Genomic DNA, 21,212 nt, shown 5'->3' on the forward strand with positions numbered 1-21,212 from the left:
CAAAGCATTATAATTTGCCTTTGTTTTCCAGAGCCCGGGCAGGGTTTGCAACTGCTGTTTTGCAGGACATTATCTCCAATCCTTGATTCTGTTGATTCCTCCTCCCTTTTCTCTGGGCTTTGGTAATCAACCCATTGGTTAGGACTGCAACAGTGAAACATGATGAACATAGTACAGTTGTGTACCTTTACCATAAATGTAGATGTTTGAGTGTATTCACTGTAGCTTTCCTGGTTTCCCTCCCTCCTTCCCCCTTTGTGGTCCCCTCCTATACTCTTTTCCTAAGGTACAGGCTAAATTTGGTATTTGTCAGAATTGCTTTTGGTTTAAGCCTTGTTTTCTGGGGGTTTCTGACTGTTATGGCAAGAAAGACTGAGGAAGTGACGTCGGCTGCCTACTTTTGTATCACACGTCCTGACGTCCTTTTCAACCGATGGCAGCCCATGTCATATTTACGTACCTTTGGTATTCTGGCAGATAAAGGGGTACTGGGAGTTGGATAACCGATTGGTTAGGACTGCAACAGTGAATACACTCGAACATCTACATTTATGGTTAGTGTACACAACTGTACTTTCTGCTACAGATTTTATGGGATCCCCCCCCCCAATCTATTCGAACCCATTCCAGTAGGGCAGCCTCCACTTCCACTACATTCCTCAGAGGAGTTCCCACCAGGGACATCTTGGAAGCTGCCACCTGGACTTCTGTTGCCAAGGATTACCACCTATCTCTGTTTTCTAAGGCTAGGGGGTTTGCCTCTGCAGTTATGCAGGGCATGCTGACCCATTCCTATGTCTAATCCTATCACCCCTTTCCTCAACTTTTGGAATACTCCCAACAGGTGATGACTGCAACAGTGAAACACGAAGAACATAGTACAGTTACCATAAATGTAGATGTTCGAGTGTATTCACTGTTGCAGTCCTGGTTCCCCACTCTAATTCCTCTTTATGTCTTCTTTCTTTAGGGAGACTTAAGTTTCTAATGGTGGCTTTTAGCCAGCAGGACCACTTTGTCATATTTACTTGGGCCTCTGACTGGTTAGGGGTAGAAAAACTGATGCAATGGCGTCAGATTCCTTCCTTTATAGCACTGACAACCTGACGTCAGGCAGCAAGAGACAGTAGCCAACGCAGAAAAACATTGACTCTGGTGTTCTGGCCAGACAAGAGCTACCACAGCATTGATGACCTACAGGTGATGAATGCAACAGTGAATACACTTGAACATCTACAATTATCGCAAGTGTACTTGCCTGAAGCTCGTAGGGCATATGGCTTCTCTGATCCCTATGCTTCCACTGGCCAAACATGACATGAGGAAATTTCAGTAGTGTCTGAAAAATCTCTAGTGCCAACACCTTCAGTCCCAAGAGGCAACCATTCCTCCTCTCCCATGTCTGAAAAAGGAACTTGGCTGGTGGATCTCACATATTCACCTCAATCAGGGAGTTCCCATGCAAATTCCGACTCCAGTACTGTATCTCTACACAGACAACTCAGACCTGGGTTGGGGAACTGTGCTGCATCTCCCCTCCATCCAGCACAAGGCACAGGGTCCTCGAACAGACTACAGGATCACATCAACATTAAAGAAATGAGACCCTTGCTCCTGGCTCTACAGACTTTCCAGCAGCTTCTGCTACCAGACATTCTGAGAGTCATCACAGACAACATGATTGTGCTATGGTATGTCAGAAAGCGGGGGGGGACAAAATCCTACCCTCTATGCTCTCTAGCCGATTAGATTTAGAATCTCGCCAGTTCTCTGTTACTTCACCTACTGGCTGTTCATATTCCATCCTCAGAAAATGTATTGGCAAGACACTCGTAGAACCATGACACCTTTTCACAAATGGATGTTACACAGGGAGGTATTTCTGGATATTGTACACAACTGGGGCATTCCAAAAGCAGATCTGTTTGCCTCCTCCCAGAACAGACAACTACCCCTCTTCTGCACAAGGCTACTCCATTCACAACCATGGAAAGTGGGATGTCTTCTCCTTCTCTTGGGGAAAGATGCACCTGTATGTCTTCCTCCAAGTATCTCTTATTCAGAAATTCTTACTGAAGTTTCAGAAAGACAGACCAAAAATCCTACTGGTGACCCTCTTTTGGCCAAGACAGCATTGATTCCCTCTTTTATTTCAGCTAGAAATCACCAGAAATTACCACAAAAGTTTGATCTACTTGTACAAGACAGGAGATCTCTTAAACTTTTGATACCTTTTCACCACTAGTACTCAGAGGATGTACTCAAAATCCTGCAGGAGGCCAGGAAACCTAGCACCAGAAAAAATTATATTGCAAAGTGGAAACATTTTTCCAGGTGAGTTCTAAGAAAATACAGGACCCTTTGGCAGTTCCATTGGTTATGGTCCTTGCTTATTTGTGAGCTCCTGCTCTCTGGATTATTATACTTTTCTATAAAGGTACATTTGTCCGCTATTTATGCTTGTCTACCTATGCTTCCCTCTTTAGCATCCAGGCTAGAGGTTAAACTGATTCTTAGAGGGGTTCTGCATCTCAGACCTCTTAGGAAACCAGTTCCGCCACCTTGGGACCTTAATTTTATACTAGAAAAATTGACTGTGTCTTCCTTCGAGCCAGCCTTTTCAATTTCCTTTAAGTTTTACACTTGGAAAATGATTCTGCTAGTAGCTTTGACTTCTGCCAGGAGGGTCTCCAAAATCCAAGCCTTCATGGCCATTCCCCCTCACCTCATTTTCCACAAAGGCAGTCTCTCTTTGAGGACTAATCCTTCATTCATGCCTAAGGTAGTGACTGAGCTTTCCTTGAATCAGTTTATTAACCTGCCTGTTTTCTTTCCACAACCTCAGAATTCCTAGAAAAGAAACTTCATTCCTTGGTTGTGTACAGGCAGCTCAGATTCTACCTAGATAAAACCATCCATTAGAGAATCAGACTAGCTATTTGTCTCCTTTTAACCTAGAGTCCTAGGCAAAACAGTCTCTAAACAAAGCATTGCTTCAGGGATCTCAAAGGCCATCTCCTTTTGCCATGACTTCTATGGCAAGCCTTTAGCCTCGAAAGTAAAGTCTCATTCCACTAGGCCTGCAGCATCTTCTGCAGCCCTTTTCAAAGCCATGGACCGTGCCACCATTCTAGAGGCAGCTACCTGGTCTTCTGTTCACACCTTCCCCAAGCATTACAAACTGGATTTAATGTCCAGATCCAGAGTTGGCTTTGCCAGATCTGATCTGCAGGGTCTCCTTGACACTTCTCCTGCACCAGCTTCCCAAGGGAATACTTAATAGCTTTCGTATTCTCCCTGCTGTAATGAATACTGCAACATGAGAATAGAAGGGCATAGAATATCCGAAGCCATTTTCTTCAGTCTTTCTTGCCGCGCGGTGCCTGAAGCAGAAGCAGTTCGCAAGTGCCAGTCGGCCGACTCCTGAGATTTTCGAAGTCGAATTTCAGATCCGAAGTCTTCAATAAAGCTAAGTACCCCGTAGGGGAACCTTTTTTCTTGCCTTAGACCGATGTCAGAAAAAGTTAATAATTGTATTTCTTGTGGGAAGCAAATACCTCATAAGGACTTCCATTCTTACTGTATTCCATGCCTAGGCCCTGATCACGACGTCACTAGTTGTCCGTTTTGTGCTAGATTCAACAAACGCACTATAAAGAGACGTTTTGATTTTGCTTTACACTACTTTGGCCGAAGGTTCAATTATACCATGCCGTTTGAAAGACAGGCATCCGAGGTCCAAAACCGACGACGAACCCTCTTCTAGGCCAGTCGCCGGTTCTCAGTGAGGCGCTTTCGCATCCCCTGACACCCGCTACCTCAGAGCCACAGGCCGCTTCCGACTCCCACGTGGAGACATCTAGGCCTCTGGAAACTCAAGGTATTGGGCCTACGGAATCTAATCCCTCAGATGGGTCCGGAGCCGCTGAGCAGGCACCGGCTTCTGAGGGTGTTTTCAGACCTACACAATTTACCATTAAAACAACAGCCAAGACAAAGGTACCATTAAAGACAAAGAAACAAGTACAGCATTCTCCTGGGCAGTCCTCCATGCCTAAGAAACAGATGCTTAAAATGGCCGAAGACCTCATTACTCTAATCAGGGGTTCCCATCCCCCTCCTGAGAAAAGGCCTAGACTATGACTCCTCTGATCAGGTTTCCATTTCCTCTGATTCCTCTTCAGACCAGGGATATTCTTTACCCCCCTATGAGGACTCTGATGCTGAGGAATCTATTCCTTCAGCCTCTCCTCCTGAGGATTACTCTTTTGGGGAAACTTTACATACCATGAGGGAACATTTCCATTGGGAAAGTCAGGAATACTCAGAATCCAAGAAAAGGCTCAGGGATTTCCTCTTACTGCCTCAACACAGGCCCCTGGCTATTCCGCCTGTGCTAGACATTGTGGATGATGTGTTCTCTGAATCCAGCTCATCTCCTGATTTTTTGCCGCCTGCTCCAGCCAAGCCAGATAGGTATTATAGAGTCCCTGACTCTCACAAGTTTCTTTACAAAAACACTTCTGCTGATCCAGAAACCATTTCCCAGGGTCCAAAAGGGGTTAAGGCTTCCATTGCAAAAAATCCAGTACCCTTTGACAGAGATTCCAGAGCTTTGGATCGATGGGGGAAAAAAGTAATACACGTCTGCAACTTTAGCAGTAAGAGCTTTAAATTGCCAGTTTCACATGCTTAAGTACCAACAATATTTAATGGCTCAGTTAAAATAGAAAATGCTTGCTAGCTCAGAAGCTCCTGATTGTAAAGAAATGCAGGATTTATTGCATGCTGTTGAACAGGTGGGAAAACATACTCTGCAATGTGGTTTTGATTGTTTAGAGGCCTCTTGTAAAGCCGCAGTTACAGGTTCTGTTATTCGAAGACATGCCTGGTTAAAAGAACAGAGTTTACCAGATCATGTTAAGGCAAAGTTATTGGATGCTCCTTTACATGATACCTTGTTTGGTGTTAAGGCAGAAGAGGTGTTAAAGAAAATGGAGGATAAAGCTAAGTCTATGCAAACAGTCAAGGATTTCTTACAGGTACAGCCACCTTGGTTTAGCAGAAATTGGCCAACAAAAAATTGGTCCTTTCCAGTGTCAGACAGGCCACAGAGAGGCAGATACATACGCCCAAGAGGCAGATCTCAACCCCAATGCTCAAGTAGACAACAACAGTGGGGCACCTCAACCCCAAAAGGAGGTGAGGACAAGTCTCAACCTTACAGGAAACAGTCACAATGACTTTCCTTTGCGTATGCCAAGCACGTCCCTTCTGGATGCCCCCTTAGGGGGAAAACTAGCACTTTTTTCTCAAAACTGGCAAATAATCACCCAAGACAAATGGGTCCTGAATATTGTGTCTCAAGGTTACAGATTCCACTTCCATACTTTACCAAAGCTAAAAGGAATGCCATACCTGCCACAAAATCAATGGGCAGAGGCACAAAAACAAATTACAGCCCTCATGGACATGAGAGCTATACAAAAAGTACCACAACAGGAACAAGGATTTTACTCAAGACTCTTCCTGGTCCCCAGAAAGGACAAAGCCTGGAGGCCTATACTGGACCTTTCAATTCTGAATACTTACCTGGATATTCCGAAATTCAAAATGTTGATATTACAGCAGCTTCTACCCATGCTGGGCAAGAAAGCATGGCTTGTTACTCTGGACCTCAAATAGGCATACCTGCATGTCCCTATCTGACCAAATTGCAGAAGATACCTCCGATTCAAAGCTGGTACAATGCACTACCAATTCTCTGCACTGCCCTTTGGCTTATCTACTGCGCCCAGGGTCTTCACAAAGTGCCTGGCACCAGTAATTGCATTTTGCAGACAAAAAGGTATTCAAATATATCCATACCTAGACGACTGCCTCATTCAAGCAGAGACAAAGGACATTCTTCTACAGCATCTGGCATTTGTGAAAAAGTTGCTCATTTCTCTAGGGTACACAGTAAACGAAAAGAAGTCAAAACTAGTGCCCTCACAACAGATTACATTCCTGGGTGCCAGCTTAGATACAACTGCCCAGATGGCTTACCTCACGCCAGACAAACAAGTGCAACTAACTCAATATTTTCAACTACTGGCAAAGACGTCCCATCTCCCTGCAAGAAAAATTCTGCATGCCCTGGTATTCATGGCATCCTGCTACTAATACCATATGCCAGACTGCATATGAGGAAATTACAATGGTACCTAAAAAGTGTTTGGACTCAACATTATCACAGTGTAGAAGCAGTAATTCCAATAATCCCCTGCCTACAACAGGAGTTTCGATGGTGGGCACAGGCATGTCACCTAAACAAGGGTCAGCCTTTTACCCAACCCACAGCCAGGCAAACTCTCACAACAGATGCTTCGGATTACGCATGGGGAGCACACATGGCAGGAAAATGCATTCAAGGTAAGTGGACCACAGACCAGATGCATCTTCACATCAATCAAAAAGAGATGTTGGCTGTTCAAAATGCCCTAGCAGCTTTCAAGGACCTTCTACATCCAGGACAACTATTACTAAAGACAGACAACACCACAGTAATGTGGTACATAAGCAAACAAGGGGGCACTCGTTCTTATCCCCTAAGCAGGCAAGCCATGAACTTGTGGAACACAGCTCTAACGTACCAAGTTCACCTGCAAGCACAATTCCTGCCAGGAAAGAAAAATACTCTGGCAGACGACCTTATCAGAAATATCATGGACCCTCACGAATGGAAATTGAATCCACAAATCTTCAGCATGGTAACACAAAAATGGGGATGCCCAGACATAGATCTTTTTGCCTCTCCTCTGAATTGCCAATTACAAAAATTCTGCACAAGGACTTATCACAAACAAGCATGGAAAGTGGATGCTCTTCTGTTCTGCTGGAAAAACCTAAAAGTCTTTCCCTTCCCACCACTGCCTCTCCTTACAAAGGTACTCCTAAAAGCCAGACAAGAAAAAACACAGATGATCCTGATTGCTCCAGACTGGCCACGCCAGCACTGCTACCCTATCTTAAGGAACTTGGCTCAGGGCCCACCATGGATTTTGCCCCAAATTCCACACCTTCTGACTCAACAAAACAATCAGATCCTGCACGGTCAGCTCAAAACCCTAAACCTGGCTGCATGACAGATACTTTAGTCAAACGGGCAACACCTCTCTCTAAAGCTGTTATGGATGTCATTTTGGAGGCCAGGAGGCCTAGCACCAGGAAAGCTTACTCAGAAAAATAGAAGAGATTCTGTGCCTGGAACCAGGCTCACAGCCTTGACCCTCTTGTTCCAGACATTCCTCAGATTTTAATATACTTGACTGAGATGCAGGACAGAGGCCTATCGTTTTCATCAATTAAGATCCACGCCTCTGCCATTTCTGCACATTACAACACGGATCCTCCTTTATTCTCTCATCCCTTGCTAAAGCAGTACCTCAGAGGGGCTAAAAACATAAGACTGCCCCGGAGAGCACCAACACCATCTTAGGACCTCAATTTCGTTTTGGAAAAACTGACCCTACCACCTTTTGAGCCCGCCAATACAGCCAATCTAAAATTTTTATCATGGAAAATGGCTCTGCTCCTGGCAGTAACTTCAGCACGAAGAGTCTCAGAGCTACAGGCATTAATGGCAGTGGAACCTTTCATAATTTTTCATCAGGACAGGGTATCTTTAAGGACAAACCCTACCTTCATGCCAAAGGTGTGGCTGTTAACCAAACCATCCATTTGCCAACTTTTTATCCAAACCCCCAAAATAAAGGGGAGAAACTTCTGCATTCTTTGGACATACACAGGCAGCTACGCTTCTACTTGGACAAAACAAAAGCTTTCAGGAAAACTGATAAACTGTTTGTAGCATATGCTGCAGGATCACAAGGCAGGGCTATCTCAAAGCAGACTATATCCAAATGGATAGGACACTGTATTCGGTACTGCTACACACAGCATGAAAAATCAGTCCCTAATAACATTAGGCCTCATTCCACCAGGGCAACAGCCACTTCAACAGCCTTTCTCAGAGGAGTACCTACCAAGGAAATTCTGGAGGCTGCAACTTGGAGTTCAGTGCACACCTTCAACAAGCATTACCACCTGCCTCTTTACTCTAAATCCAGAGCAGGATTTGCCACTGCAGTTCTGCAGTGCCTCTTAGCCAATCCTAACTCTTTATAGACCAGCCACCCAAACTTAGCTTTGGGATTCAACCCAAGTGTGATGACTGCAGCAGTGTAACACGATGAACGTAGTACAGTTTTGTACCTACCATAAATGTAGATGTTCGAGTGTTCACACTGCTGCAGTCCCTCCATCCCCTCTAAACTAGCTGGACTTATAGTAACCTTCTATCCTATACAACCTTTGGGGTGTATTTGCTGGTAACTGAAGCTATTGTATTTTATTTTATATGTATATTTTTGATTAGCAATATGTATTGCCTACCCACTTGGGGGCACATGACATCTGGGGCATGAAAAACTGAAGAAAATGGCGTTGGATGCATATTATATACCCCTGGCGCACTGACGTCAGGGAAGAAGCAACAGCAACTGACGCTGGACCAAGACTTTGGAACACTGGCCGACTGCGGGACCGCCTGACGGCAGGATAACCCAAGTGTGATGACTTCAGCAGTGTGAAGACTCGAACATCTACATTTATGGTAGGTAGAAAACTGTACTTTATACATCTGCAACCTTGGCAATCCGGGCTTTAAACTGCCTATTTCATATGCTTAAATATCAACAGCATGTTATGGGCTTACTGAAACAGAAAATGATGTTGATTTCTGATTGTGTGGAAAATAGAGTTACAGGATTTATTGCATTCAGCAGAACAGGTTGGAAAGCATACTTTGCTATGTGGTTTTGATTCCTTGGAGGCCTCTTGCAGGGCCGCAGTAACTGGATCTGTGATAAGAAGGCATGCCTGGCTCAAGGAGTAAAATCTGTCTGATCATGTTAAAGCTAAATTGTTGGATGCCCCTTTACAGCATGATAGTCTGTTTGGTAATAAGGCCGAAGAGGTTTAAAGAAAATGGAAGACAAAGCTAAATCTATGCAAACTGTAAAAGATTTCTTGCAAGTGCAGCCACCCAGGTTCAGTAGACACTGGCCTACTAAGAATTGGTCCTTTCCTGTGTCCCACAGAGCCACTCAGGGCAAACCCAGACACTCAAAAGGCTCCAGATATCAATCACAGGGATCTTACAGGTCTAAGCAATGGGGTGCCTCCACCTCCAAATCTGGAGGTAACAAAGCACAACCCTACAGTAAGCAGTCTCAATGACTTTCTTCTACCATCTCCAAGCACTTATCTCTTGGCAGCCCCCTGGGGGGGGGGGGGGGGGACTAGCACTTCATGCTCAAAATTGGCAGTTAATTTCCCAAAACAAGTGGGTATTAAACATAGTATCCCAGGGGTACAGATGTCTTTTCCATACTTTGCCAATTCCAAACGAATGGCCAAATTTGCCACAAATCCAGTGGGAAGAGGCCCAGAAACAAGTCATGTCCCTCATGGATATGGGGGCATTCAACCGGTACCAGAAAAGGAAAAAGGACAAGGATTTTATTCAAGACTTTTCCTGGTACCCAGAAAAGACAAATCATGGCGTCCAATACTGGACTTATCGATTCTGAAACACGTTCCTGGACATTCCAAAATTCAAAATGTTGACTTTACAACAGCTACTGCCTATTCTAGGCAAGAATGCCTGGTTAGTGACTCTAGTCTTAAGAGGCATACCTGCATATCCCAATAAGGGAATCTTGCAGAAGATACCTCCGCTTCAAAGCAGGTTTTTTGCATTACCAATTCTCTGCACTGCCCTTTGGCTTATCTACTCTGCCCAGGGTCTTTACAAAGTGCCTGGCACCAGTAATTGCATTCTGCAGACAAAGAAACATTCAAATTCATCCTTATCTGGACGATTGTCTCATTCAGGCAGAGGACAAGGACACTCTTCTTCAACATCTGGCGTTTGTAAAAAGGCTTCTAGCATGCCTAGAGTGCACCATAATCGAAAAGAAATCACAACTGGTACCCTCTCAAATAATTACATTCCTGAGTGCAAGCTTGAATACAACTGCCCAGATGGCTTACCTCACGCCAGACAAACAAATGCAATTGACAAGATACTTCAAACAAATGACAACAAAAACCCAGTTATCTGCAAGACAAATTCTGCAGGCTTTGGGGTTCATGTGCATGACTGCATATGAGGAAACATCAATTGTACCTAAATAGTTTATGGAGTCAGCATTGTCACAGCCTGGAAACAATGATTCCTCTCATTCCCTGCCTACAACAAGAGTTTCTTTGGTGGGCTGAGACATGTCACCAAAATAAGGGACTGTCATTCACTTTACCCCCTGCCACCCAAACCCTAACTACAGACGCATCAGACTATGCTTGGGGGGCACACCTGGTAGGGAGATGCATTCAGGGCAAATGGAGCCCAAACCGAATGCATCTACATATCAACCAGAAAGAAATGCTAGCTGTTTAGAGTGCTCTGACAGCCTTCAAGGACTTACTTCATCCAGGACAACTACTGATAAAGATGAGCAACACCACAGTTATGTGGTACATAAACAAGCAGGGGGTACCCATTCCTACCCCCTTTGCAGACTAGCCATGGCCTTGACTTACCAAATACATCTTCAATCTCAGTTCCTGTCAAGGAAAGCAAAATACTCTGGCAGAAGACCTAAGGAGAAATCTTATGGACCCACACGATCGGAAACTGGATCCACAAATCTTCTGCATGTTAACACAGAAATGGGAAAGCCCAGTTTTGGGGAGAGGCAAATAGATCTGTCAGTTAGACAAATTCTGCACAAGAACTCATCACAAAAAAGCATGGAAAGTGGGGTCTCTATCCTTCAGCTGGAAAACCCTATCAATCTATGCCTTTCCCCCTCTGCCTCTACTCTCCAAAGTCTTACTAAAAGTCAGACAGGAAAAACCAAATATGAGTCTAATTGCTCCGGACTGGCCTCGCCAACACTGGTACCCGCTTCTAAGGAATATGTCACACCTTCCTCCGTGGTACTTGCCTCAAACACCTCATCTATTGTCTCAGCAGAACTATCAAATTCTGCGCACTCAGCTCCAAACTGAATCTTGCAGCATGGCTAATCAACTAATTATTCAAACCACATCTCTCAGTGAACCTGTGTTGGATGTCATTTTGGAAGCCAGAAGGCCTAGTGCTAGAAAATCATATGCTGATAAATGGAAGAGATTCTGTGCTTGAAACCAAGCACAAGGAATAGACACAGCAAAGCCCAATATTCCTCAGATTTTGCAGTACTTAACTGCGATGCTTGAAAGGGCCTATCTTTTTCTTCAATAAAAATCCATGCCTTTGCCATCTCGGCTCATTACAACATGTAGCCTCCCCTCTTTTCCCATCCACTGCTAAAACAGTATCAGAGTGGCCAAAAATTTAAGACCTCCCAGGAGAACATCACCTCCTGCATGGGACCTCAATTTTGTGCTGGAAAAACTCACCCTGCCTCCTTTTGAACCAGCAGCTACTGCGGATATAAAATTTATTTCTTGGAAGACAGCTTTTCTTTTGGCAGTCACTTCAGCTAGAAGGGTTTCAGAACTATAGGCTCTCATGGCAGTGGAGCCTTTCATTATTTTTTACTCGGACAGGGTGGCCCTCAGGACCAGTCCTTCTTTTATGCCTAAGGGTGGTATCAAGTGTGGCTCTTAACCAGACTATTCACCTGCCAACTTTTTTCCCAAACCTACAGAACAAGGGGGAGCGGATTCTGCATTCATTGGATGTACACCGACAACTAATATTCTACTTAAACAGGACAAAATCTCTAAGAAAGTCTGAGCAACTACTGGTAGCATTTGCTGCAGAATCAGAGGGGAAGGTTATATCAGAGCAGACTATTTCTAAGTGGATAAGCCATTGTATTTGTTTCTGCTACTTGCACCATGGTAAACCTGTGCCCAAGGGAATCTGATCCCATTCCACCAGTGCTGCCTCTACTTCAGCAGCTTTTCTCAGAGGGGTCCCTACCAGAGACATTCTAGACACTGCTACTTGGAGCTCAGTTTATACGTTCACAAAGCATTATCATTTACCTCTCTTCTCTAAATCCAGGACAAGCTTTGCCACTGCCGTCCTGCAGGGCCTTATAGCTGCTCCTAATGCTGTTTAGTTCCATCCTCCCAACCATAGCTTTGGGATTCTACCCAAATGTAATGACTGCAACAGTGAAACACAAAGAACATAGTGCAGTTGTGTGCAGTTACCATAAATGTAGATGTTCGAGTGTATTCACTGTTGCAGTCCGGGTTACCCACCCGCCAGCTCCCATTCTATACCTTTTCTTTTCTTCACTATACTCAAAAGCCTTTCTGGTGTATTTGCTTTTAGTTGAAGGTAATTTTTTTGTTGCTAAGGTGCATTTATATATTTACAGATTATTTATGTATGTATGTGTATATATATATATATATATATATCTATCTACTCCTCATTTAGGAGGCACCTGGGGCAAGAAAAACTGATTAGAATGGTGTTGGCTGCATGTTTTATACCCCTGATGACCTGACGTCATGGAAGAGGAGACAGCAACCGACGCAGGACCCAGGACTTGTTATTCAGTCCGACTGAGGGCATCCTGCCAGCAGATTACCCGAATGTAATAACTGCAACAGTGAATACAGTCGCACATCTACATTTATTGTAAGTGTACACAACTGTACTTTCTGCAGGCCTTAGTTGCTCCCCCTTTGAACCTGCAGCATTAGCAGATTTGAAGTTCTTATCCTGGAAGACAGCCTTCCTAGTGGCCATTACGTCGGCTCGGAGGGTTTCTGTGCTTCAAGCCTGGTCTGCCGTGCCCCTTTACTTGATCTTCCACAAGGACAGGGTTTCTCTCCGTACAAACCCTTCTTTCTTACCAAAAGTCTCTTACCTTAATCAAACAATTAACCTGCCCGTTTTCTTCTCCAAATTTTCCGAACAAGGATGAATATAAACTGCATTTGCTAGATGTTCATAGACAACTTTGTTTTTATTTACACAGAACAAAGCCTTTCCGTAAGTCTGACCAGTTATTTGTGTCCTTTTCTAAGCCCTTTTAGGGTAAGTCCATCTCCAAAGTTTCTTTGGCTAGATGGATTACACTATGTATTTTGCAAATTTACAAAGACAAAGGCTTGTCTCCACCTGGTCCTGTTAAAGCTTATTCTACCAGATCTATGGCGATGTCTGCTGCTTTATGGTCTAGGGTATCATTGGAAGATATTTGTGCTGCAGCAACTTCGGCCAAGTCACATACCTTCATTTCTCTTTATAAGTTGGATTTAATTTCCAGAATGAGAGCATTTTTTGGCTCTGTGGTGCTCAGGAATATCCTTCCATGAGGGCCTCCCATGAGTTTCAGTAGCTGTGGACTCTGTCCCACAGGTTGCAGATAAAATGAAGTTAACTACTTCAGATAAAGAAGGTATGTACTCACCATAACGTTCCATCTGAATAGTTATACTTCATTTTTCTGCAACCTACCCACCCTCCTTCCCCCGAACCTTCTCAAATGATTAACAAGGGTGGTTTACTCTAGTTTGAGTTGTGGCAAACTTGGTCTGAGGGAAGGTTGGAGATGGTGGTGTGATATGGGTAAAGGGGGAAGAGCTTGGACCTCGGAGCAGATGTTTGTAAAGTTGCCGGATCGGATCCGAATACCCACAGGTTGCAGAAAAATGAAGTATAACTACTCAGATGGAACGTTATGGTGAGTACATAACTTCTTTTTTTAGAAACCTTCTCTTTAGTTTAAAATTCTGCTGTGGTGGAGGAAGGTCAACGTGCCATCATTGTATTAGCAGGGCCTCCCCATTCGGTCTGTGTACGAGTGAGTGTATCTTGTGAGATTGACGTCCTCAAGCTGAGCGGAACAGGAAATTTGCTCATTTCTGCACTGTAGTTCGATCTGTAAAAATCTACTGCCAATCATTAGCAGACCGGAGTTCCTCTGTGGTGACACCTAACCGGGAAAAGCCAAAAGAAGAAGTTTGATTTCAGAGTTGGTATGATGTTCTTCGTGTTTTGCTGTTGCAGTCATCACATTTGGGATATCTGCTTGCCGTAGCCCTCAGTCGGCCTGATTAACAAAGTCTTGGGTCCTGCGTCGGTTGATGTCTCTTCCGTGATGTCAGGTAGTCAGGCGTATAAAACATGCAGCCGACACCATTACATCTGTCTTTCTTGCCATGCGGTGCCTGAAGCAGAAGTAGTTAGCAAGTGCTGGTCGTCCGACTCCTGACATTTTTGTTTTCGAGTTTCAGAACCTTAGTCTTCAACTAAAGTTAAGTACCCCGTTGGGGAAACTTTTTCTTGCTCTAAACCGATGTCAGTAAAAGTAAATAATTGTATTTCTTGTGGAGAGCAAATAACTCATAAAGACTTCCATTCATAGTGTATTCTTTGCCTAGGCCCTGACCACGACATACCTCGCTGTCGGTTTTGTGCCTTATTTAAACAACGAACTATCCGTCGTCGGTATATTTACGCTTCTAAATATTTTGGTACTCTGTTGAGTTATCCAGGTATGTCTTCGGTAAGCCATTTTCCGAAAAAACACAAAGATACAGAGACAGGCCGCCTCGGTCCAAAGCTGCCGACGATGCCTCTCCTAAGCCAGTCGCAAGTTCGTCGGTCCTCAGTGAGGGGCTTTTGCAGCCCCCGATACCCGGTACTTCAAATTCGCAGGCCTCTACTGAGACCCATTTGGAGTCTGCTATGTCGCGAGATGCTTCAACTGTGGAACCCGCAGATGTCTCTGCCTTGGATGGGTCCGGAGCCGCTGTAGAGGCACCTGCTTTTGAGGGTGTATTCAGGCCTACTGACATGCATATTAAACAGACGCCATCTTCTTCTTTAAGGCGTAAAACTCGCACCGTGCCTAGAAACCGACGCCCAGACCACATGGTCAGGCCTCTATGCCTAATAAACAAATGATAAGAATGGCTGAAGACCTTATTACTTTAATCAAGGGAAACCAACCTTCCCCCTCTATGAGACCTAGGACTGAGTTTGCTTATGATACTTCTGACCAGGATTCTGAAATTTCTGTTTCCTCTGATGGCCAAGATTTACCCTTATTTACCTATGAGGATTCTGATGCTGAGGAACTCAATTCCCTTTGCTTCCCCTCCCAGAGGATTTCTCTTCTGGTGAAACATTGCTTACTCTTAGGGAGCATTTTTGTTGGGGAAAGTCAGGATTACTCTGATTCTAAATAGAGGCTTGGGGATTTCTTACTCCTGCCCCAGCACAGGCCTTTAGCTATCCCTTCTGTACTAGACATAGTTGATGGTGCCTTTTCGGAATCTAGCTTGGCCCCTGACTCTCTACCTCCTGCTCCCAGAAAACCTGATAGATATTACAGGGTTCCTGACTCGCACAAGTTCCTTTTTAAAAATCCTACTGCGGTTCCTGAGGCCATTTCACAGGGACCCAAGGGCATTCAGAGTACTACTACCAAAAATCCTACCCCCTCTGATAGAGACTCCAGGGCGCTGGATAGATGAGGTAAGAAGGTATACACTTCTGCAACCTTGGCCTTTAGGGCCTTAAACTGCCAGTTTTATATGTGAAAGTATCAGCAGCATATTATTGGATTGCTTAAACAGAAAATGATGTTGGTTCCTGATTGTGCTGAAAATAAGGATTTACAGGATTTAATGCATTCTGATGAACAGGTTGGAAAACATTTGCAATGTGGTTTTGATTCACTAGAGGCGTCTTGCAGGGCTGCTGTCACTGGGTCTGTACTTAGAAAGCATGCTTGGCTAAGGAGCACTCCTTGCCAGATCATGTTAAAGCTAAATTACTGGATGCTCCCTTTAATCAGGACCACCTGTTTGGCAACAAGACAGAAAAAAATTCTTAAAAAGATTGAGGAAAAATTTAAATCTATGCAGACTGTTAAAGATTTCCTACAAGTACAACTTCCAAGATTTAGTAGGCATTGGCCCTCTAAGAATTGGTCCTTTACTGCCTCTTCCAGGCCTTCTCAGTCCAAACTCAGATCCAGCAGAACACCCAGGCTACAGTCCCAGGGTACGCACAGGACTAAGCAGTGGGGGACTCCCACTTCTAAATCTGGGAGTAGTAAAACTCCCCCTATGGTAAACTGTCTCAATGACTTAACTTTAAAACTTACAAGCACTTCTCAACTTGACTGCTCCTTTAGGGGGAAAGATTGCTATGCAGGCAAAAAACTGGGAACTCTTACCCAGGACAAATGGGTTTTAAATATAGTTTCCCAAGGATACAGATTTCACTTCCACACGTTGCCAACCGCAAACGGTTGGCCAGATCTACCCCCAAATCATTGGGCAGAGGCTCAAAAGCCAAGTACTCTCTCTCTCTTAAGCATAAGGGCTATTCAAACTGTACCAGAAGAGTAAAAGGGACAAGTTTTCTACTCAAGACTTTTCCTGGTACCTGGAAAAGACAACTCATGGTGTCCTATCCTAGACCTGACTACCTTAAACACCTTTTTGGTGATTCCAAAATTCAAGATGCTAACTCTTCACCAGTTGCTTCCTATGCTAGGCAAAGCCGCCTGGTTGGCAACCCTCAATTTAAAGGAAGCCTACCTGCACATCCCAATCAGCAAGTCTTGCAGAAGATAACTACGCTTCAAAACAGACTACATGCATTATCAGTTCTCTGCACTGCCCTTTGGCTTATCTACTGCGCCCAGGGTATTCACCAAATGCCTAGCTCCAGTCATTGCATTTTTCAGGCAAAGAAATATTCAAATATACCCATACCTGGACGGTTGTTTAATTCAGGCAGAAAGCCAGGACATATTTTTGAATCCTCTGGCATTTGTACAAAAGGTGCTAACTTGTCTGGGGTAAACCCTAAACGAAAAAAAATCACACCTGGTACCCTCTCAACAAATTATATTCCTGGGAGCAAGCTTGAATACAACTTCCCAGATGGCTTTCCTCACGCCAAAGAAACAAATTCATTTGACAACCTACTTCAAACTAATGGCCACAAAAAACCTGCTATCTGCAAGGCAAATACTGCAAGCCTTGGGGTTCATGGCCTCCTGCAGTCTTCTAATTCCATATGCAAGACTGCATATGAGGTAACTACAATGGTATCTAAAAAGCCTATGGTGTCAACATTCTCAGGATCTAGCAGCAGTGATTCCTGTCATACCTTGCCTACGCCTAGAGTTCCTTTGGTGGGCAGAGGCCTTCCACCAAAACAAGGGACTACCATTCACTCTACCCCCTGCCGCCCAAACCCCAACAACAGACATATCAGACTATACATGGGGGGCTCACCTGACAAGGAAGTGCATTCAGGGCAAATGGAACCCAAGTCAAATTCACCTGCATATCAAAGAGAAAGAAGTGTTATCTGTACAGAATGCTCTGACAGCCTTCAAGGACCACATTCTGCCAGGACAATTAATGGTTAAGACCGACAACACCACTGTTATGTGGTACTATGGAACCTGCAGGTATGTCTGCCTTGGATGGATCTGGAGCCGCTGTGCAGGCACCGGCTTCTGAGGGAGTATTCTGGCCTACAAACTTGCATTTTAAACTTATGCCATCTTCTTCATCCAGGCCTAAAACTTGCAGCACGCCTAGAAAACTGACCTCCAAACCGCATGGTCAGGCCCATATGCCTCAAAAAACAAATGTTTAAAATGGTTGAAGACCTTATTACCTTAATTAGTGGAAGCTAGACTTCCCCCTGTAAGAGACCTAGAACTGATTTTCCTTTTGATTCTTCTGATCAGGAATCTGATATTTCTGTTTCTTCTGATTACCAGGATTTGCCCTTATCTACCTATGAGGATTCTGATGCAGAGGATTCCATTCCCTCTGCTTCCCCTCCAGAAGATTTTTCTTTTGGTTAAATGTTGCATACTCTTAGGGTGCATTTCCGCTGGGAAAACCAGGATTACTCTGACTCCAGAAACTGGCTTAGGGAATTCTTACTCCCTCCTCAACACTGGCCTTTAGCTGTCCTTCCTGTTCTGGACATTGTAGATGATGCTTTCCTGGAATCCAGCCTTTCCCCAGACACCTTACCTCCAGCTCCCAGTAAACCTGACCAGTATTACAGGGTATCTGACTCTCACAAGTTCCTCTTTAAGAATCCTACTGCGGATCCAGAGACCATTTCACAAGGACCAAAGTGCATTAAGGCTACTGCTACCAAAAATCCTACCCCTTCTCATAGAGATTCTAGAGCCTTGGACAGATGGGGTAAGAAGGTATACACGTCTACTACTTGGCCATTAAGGCTTTAAATTGCCAGTTTCATATGTTAAAGTACCAGCAGCATATTATGGGACTACTTAAACAGAAAATGACTGTGCAGAACACAAAGAATTACAGGATTTAATGCATTCTGCAGAACAAGTTGTAAACGTACTTTGCAATTTTGTTTTGACTCTTTAGAAGCGTCTTGCAGGGCTGCTGTCACTGGGTCTGTGTTTAGAAGGCATGCTTGGCTTAAGGAGCAAAACTTGCCAGATCATGTTAAATCTAAATTACTGGATGCTCCCTTAAACCAGGACTGCCTGTCTGGCAACAAAGTAGAAGTCGTCGTCAAAAAGATGGAGGAAAAAGCTAAATCTATGCAAACTGTTAAAGAATTCCTGCAAGTACAGCCTCCTAGATTTAGTAGGCATTGGTCTTCAAAGAATTGGTCCTTTCCAGTCTCTGACAGGCCCTCTCAGTCCAAACCCAGGAACAGCAGACCACCTAGTTTACAGTCTAAGGCTACGCACAGGCCTAAGCAGTGGAGGGCTCCCACTTACAAAGCAGGGAGTAGTAAGGCCCCCCCATATGGAAAAATGGCACAATGACTTAACCTTAACTCTTCCAAGCCCTGCTCAACTGCCTGCTCCCTTAGGAGGAAAGCTTGCCCTGCATGCAAAAAACTGAGAACTCATTACCCAAGACAAATGGGTTTTGAATATAGTTTCACAAATATACAGATTCTACTTCCACACCCTACCAACCCCAAATGGTTGGCCGGACCTTCCCCCAAATCAGTGGGCAGAGGCCCAACAGCAGGTGTTCCCTTTTCTAAGTGTCAGGGCTATTCAGCCTGTCCCAGCAGAAGAAGGGGGGCAAGGTTTTTATTCAAGACTTTTCCTGGTTCCCAGAAAAGATAGCTCCTGGCGTCCTATCCTGGACCTCTCTATTTTAAACACCTTTTTGGTAATTCCAAAATTCAAAATGCTAACACTTCAACAGCTGCTTCCTATGCTAGGCAGAGATGCTTGGTTGGCTACCTTAGACTTAAAGTCTGTACTTCCCTTTGGCTTGTCTACTGCGCCCAGGGTATTCACAAAGTTTCTACCTCCAGCCATTGCATTTTGCAGGCAGAGAAATATTCAGATATACCCATACTTGAACGATTGTCTGATTCAGGCAGAAAGCCAGGACTTTTAAAACATCTGCCATTCGTAAAGAATCTTCTAACCTCACTGGGGTACACCATAAACAAAAAGAAATCTCACCTAGTACCCTGCCAACAGATTGTATTCCTAGGAGCAAGCTTGAACACAACTTCCCAGATGGCTTTCCTCACTCCAGAGAAACAAGTTTATTTGACAACCTACTTCAAACTACTGGCCACGAAGACCCAGCTATCTGTAAGGAAAAGTCTGCAAGCCCTGGGGTTCTTGGCATCTTGCATTCTACTAATTCTATATGCAAGACTGCATATGAGGAAACAGCAATGGTATCTAAGAAGCCCATGGTGTCAACATTCTCAGGACCTGAAATCAATGATTCTTATCATTCCTAATATCAAGACAGAGTTCCTTTGGCGGGCAGAGGCCTGCTACCACAACAATGGGCTCCCTTTCACTCTCCCCCCTGCTGCCCAAACCCTAACAACAGAAGCATCAGACTATGTATGGGGGGTTCACTTGGCAGGGCAATGCATTCAGGGCAAATGGAACGCGAGACAGAATTCCCTGACAGCCTTCAAAGACCACATTCTTCCAGGGCAATTATTGGTAAAGACAGCACCACATTTATGTGGTACATTAACAAGTAGGTGGGAACCCACTCGTACCCTGTCTGCAGACTAGCCATGGCTCTGTGGAACACAGCCTTGAGCTTCCAAGTGCACCTACAGGCTCAATTCCTGCCAGGCGAGCTAAATTCTCTGGCAGACATGTCATGGACCCACACGAATGGAAACTGGAACCAAAAATATTCAACATCTTGTGGAACAAATCGGGGTCTCCAGAGTTAGACCTGTTTCCTCCCTTCAGAACTATGAATTGGACAAATTCTGCACAAGGACTTCCTACAGTCGAGCTTGGAAAGTGGATGCCTTGTCCTTTACCTGGCAAAGCCTCTTGGTTTATGCCTTTCCCCCTCTGTCTCTCCTCTCGAAGGGTCTGCTAAAGATCAAACAGGACAAGCCAAGGGCAGTATTGCTTGCACCAGACTGGCCACGCCAACCCTGGTGTACCCCCTCTTGCGCAGTGTGAAACTGCTGGGTCCATGGCACCTGCCTCCGATCCCTTCCCTGCTGTCCCAGCAGGCGGGCCAAATTTTGCACCCTCAGCTTCAAACTTTGCACCCTAGCTAATTCCTTGAGCTCTCCAATAGCATCCCTCACTAATCAGGTGCTAGATGTCATTTTGGAGGCAAGGAGGCTTAGTACTAGAAAATCATAAGCTGAAACCTGGAGCCATACTCGGGGGATGGGCACAACGGTGGCCAGCTTACCTCATTTACTTCAGTACTTAACAGAAATGCTCCACAAGGGCCTATTCTTCTCGTCAATTAAAATTCATGCCTCTGCCATTTCAGCACATTATAATACTGAACCACCCCTGTTCTCTCACCTCCTGCTAAAGCAATTAGTCAGAGGGGCCAAAAATTTAAGACCACCCCAGGAGAGACCCGCCTGGGACCTTAACTTTGTATTGGAAGAGCTCACTCTCCCTCCTTTTGAGCCAGCTGTAACTGCAGAGTTGAAATTCCTTTCTTGGAAAACAGCCTTCCTTCTAGCCATCACTTCAGCAAGAAGAGTGCCTGAATTACAGGCCCTTATGGCAGTGAAAGCCCTTCATCATCTTTCATGCAGACAAGGTTTCCCTCAGGATCAATCCTTCCTTCATGCCCAAGGTGGTGTGTAGTGTGGCCCTTAATCAGTTCATTTATTTGCC

At 44.6% G+C, this 21,212-nt stretch overlaps 1 protein-coding gene across 6 annotated transcripts in view; it reads left to right on the forward strand.

The window, feature by feature from the left end:
* The window catches only part of PUM1 (pumilio RNA binding family member 1), a 3,075,948-nt gene that overhangs the window by 939,794 nt on the left and 2,114,942 nt on the right, over nucleotides 1–21,212 (forward strand). The gene's annotated exons all lie outside the window — the stretch shown is intronic.

The sequence above is a fragment of the Protopterus annectens genome, chromosome 1.part1 (assembly GCF_019279795.1).
Source record: "Protopterus annectens isolate FY-2018-M chromosome 1.part1, PAN1.0, whole genome shotgun sequence".
Classification (NCBI taxonomy): domain Eukaryota; kingdom Metazoa; phylum Chordata; order Ceratodontiformes; family Protopteridae; genus Protopterus; species Protopterus annectens.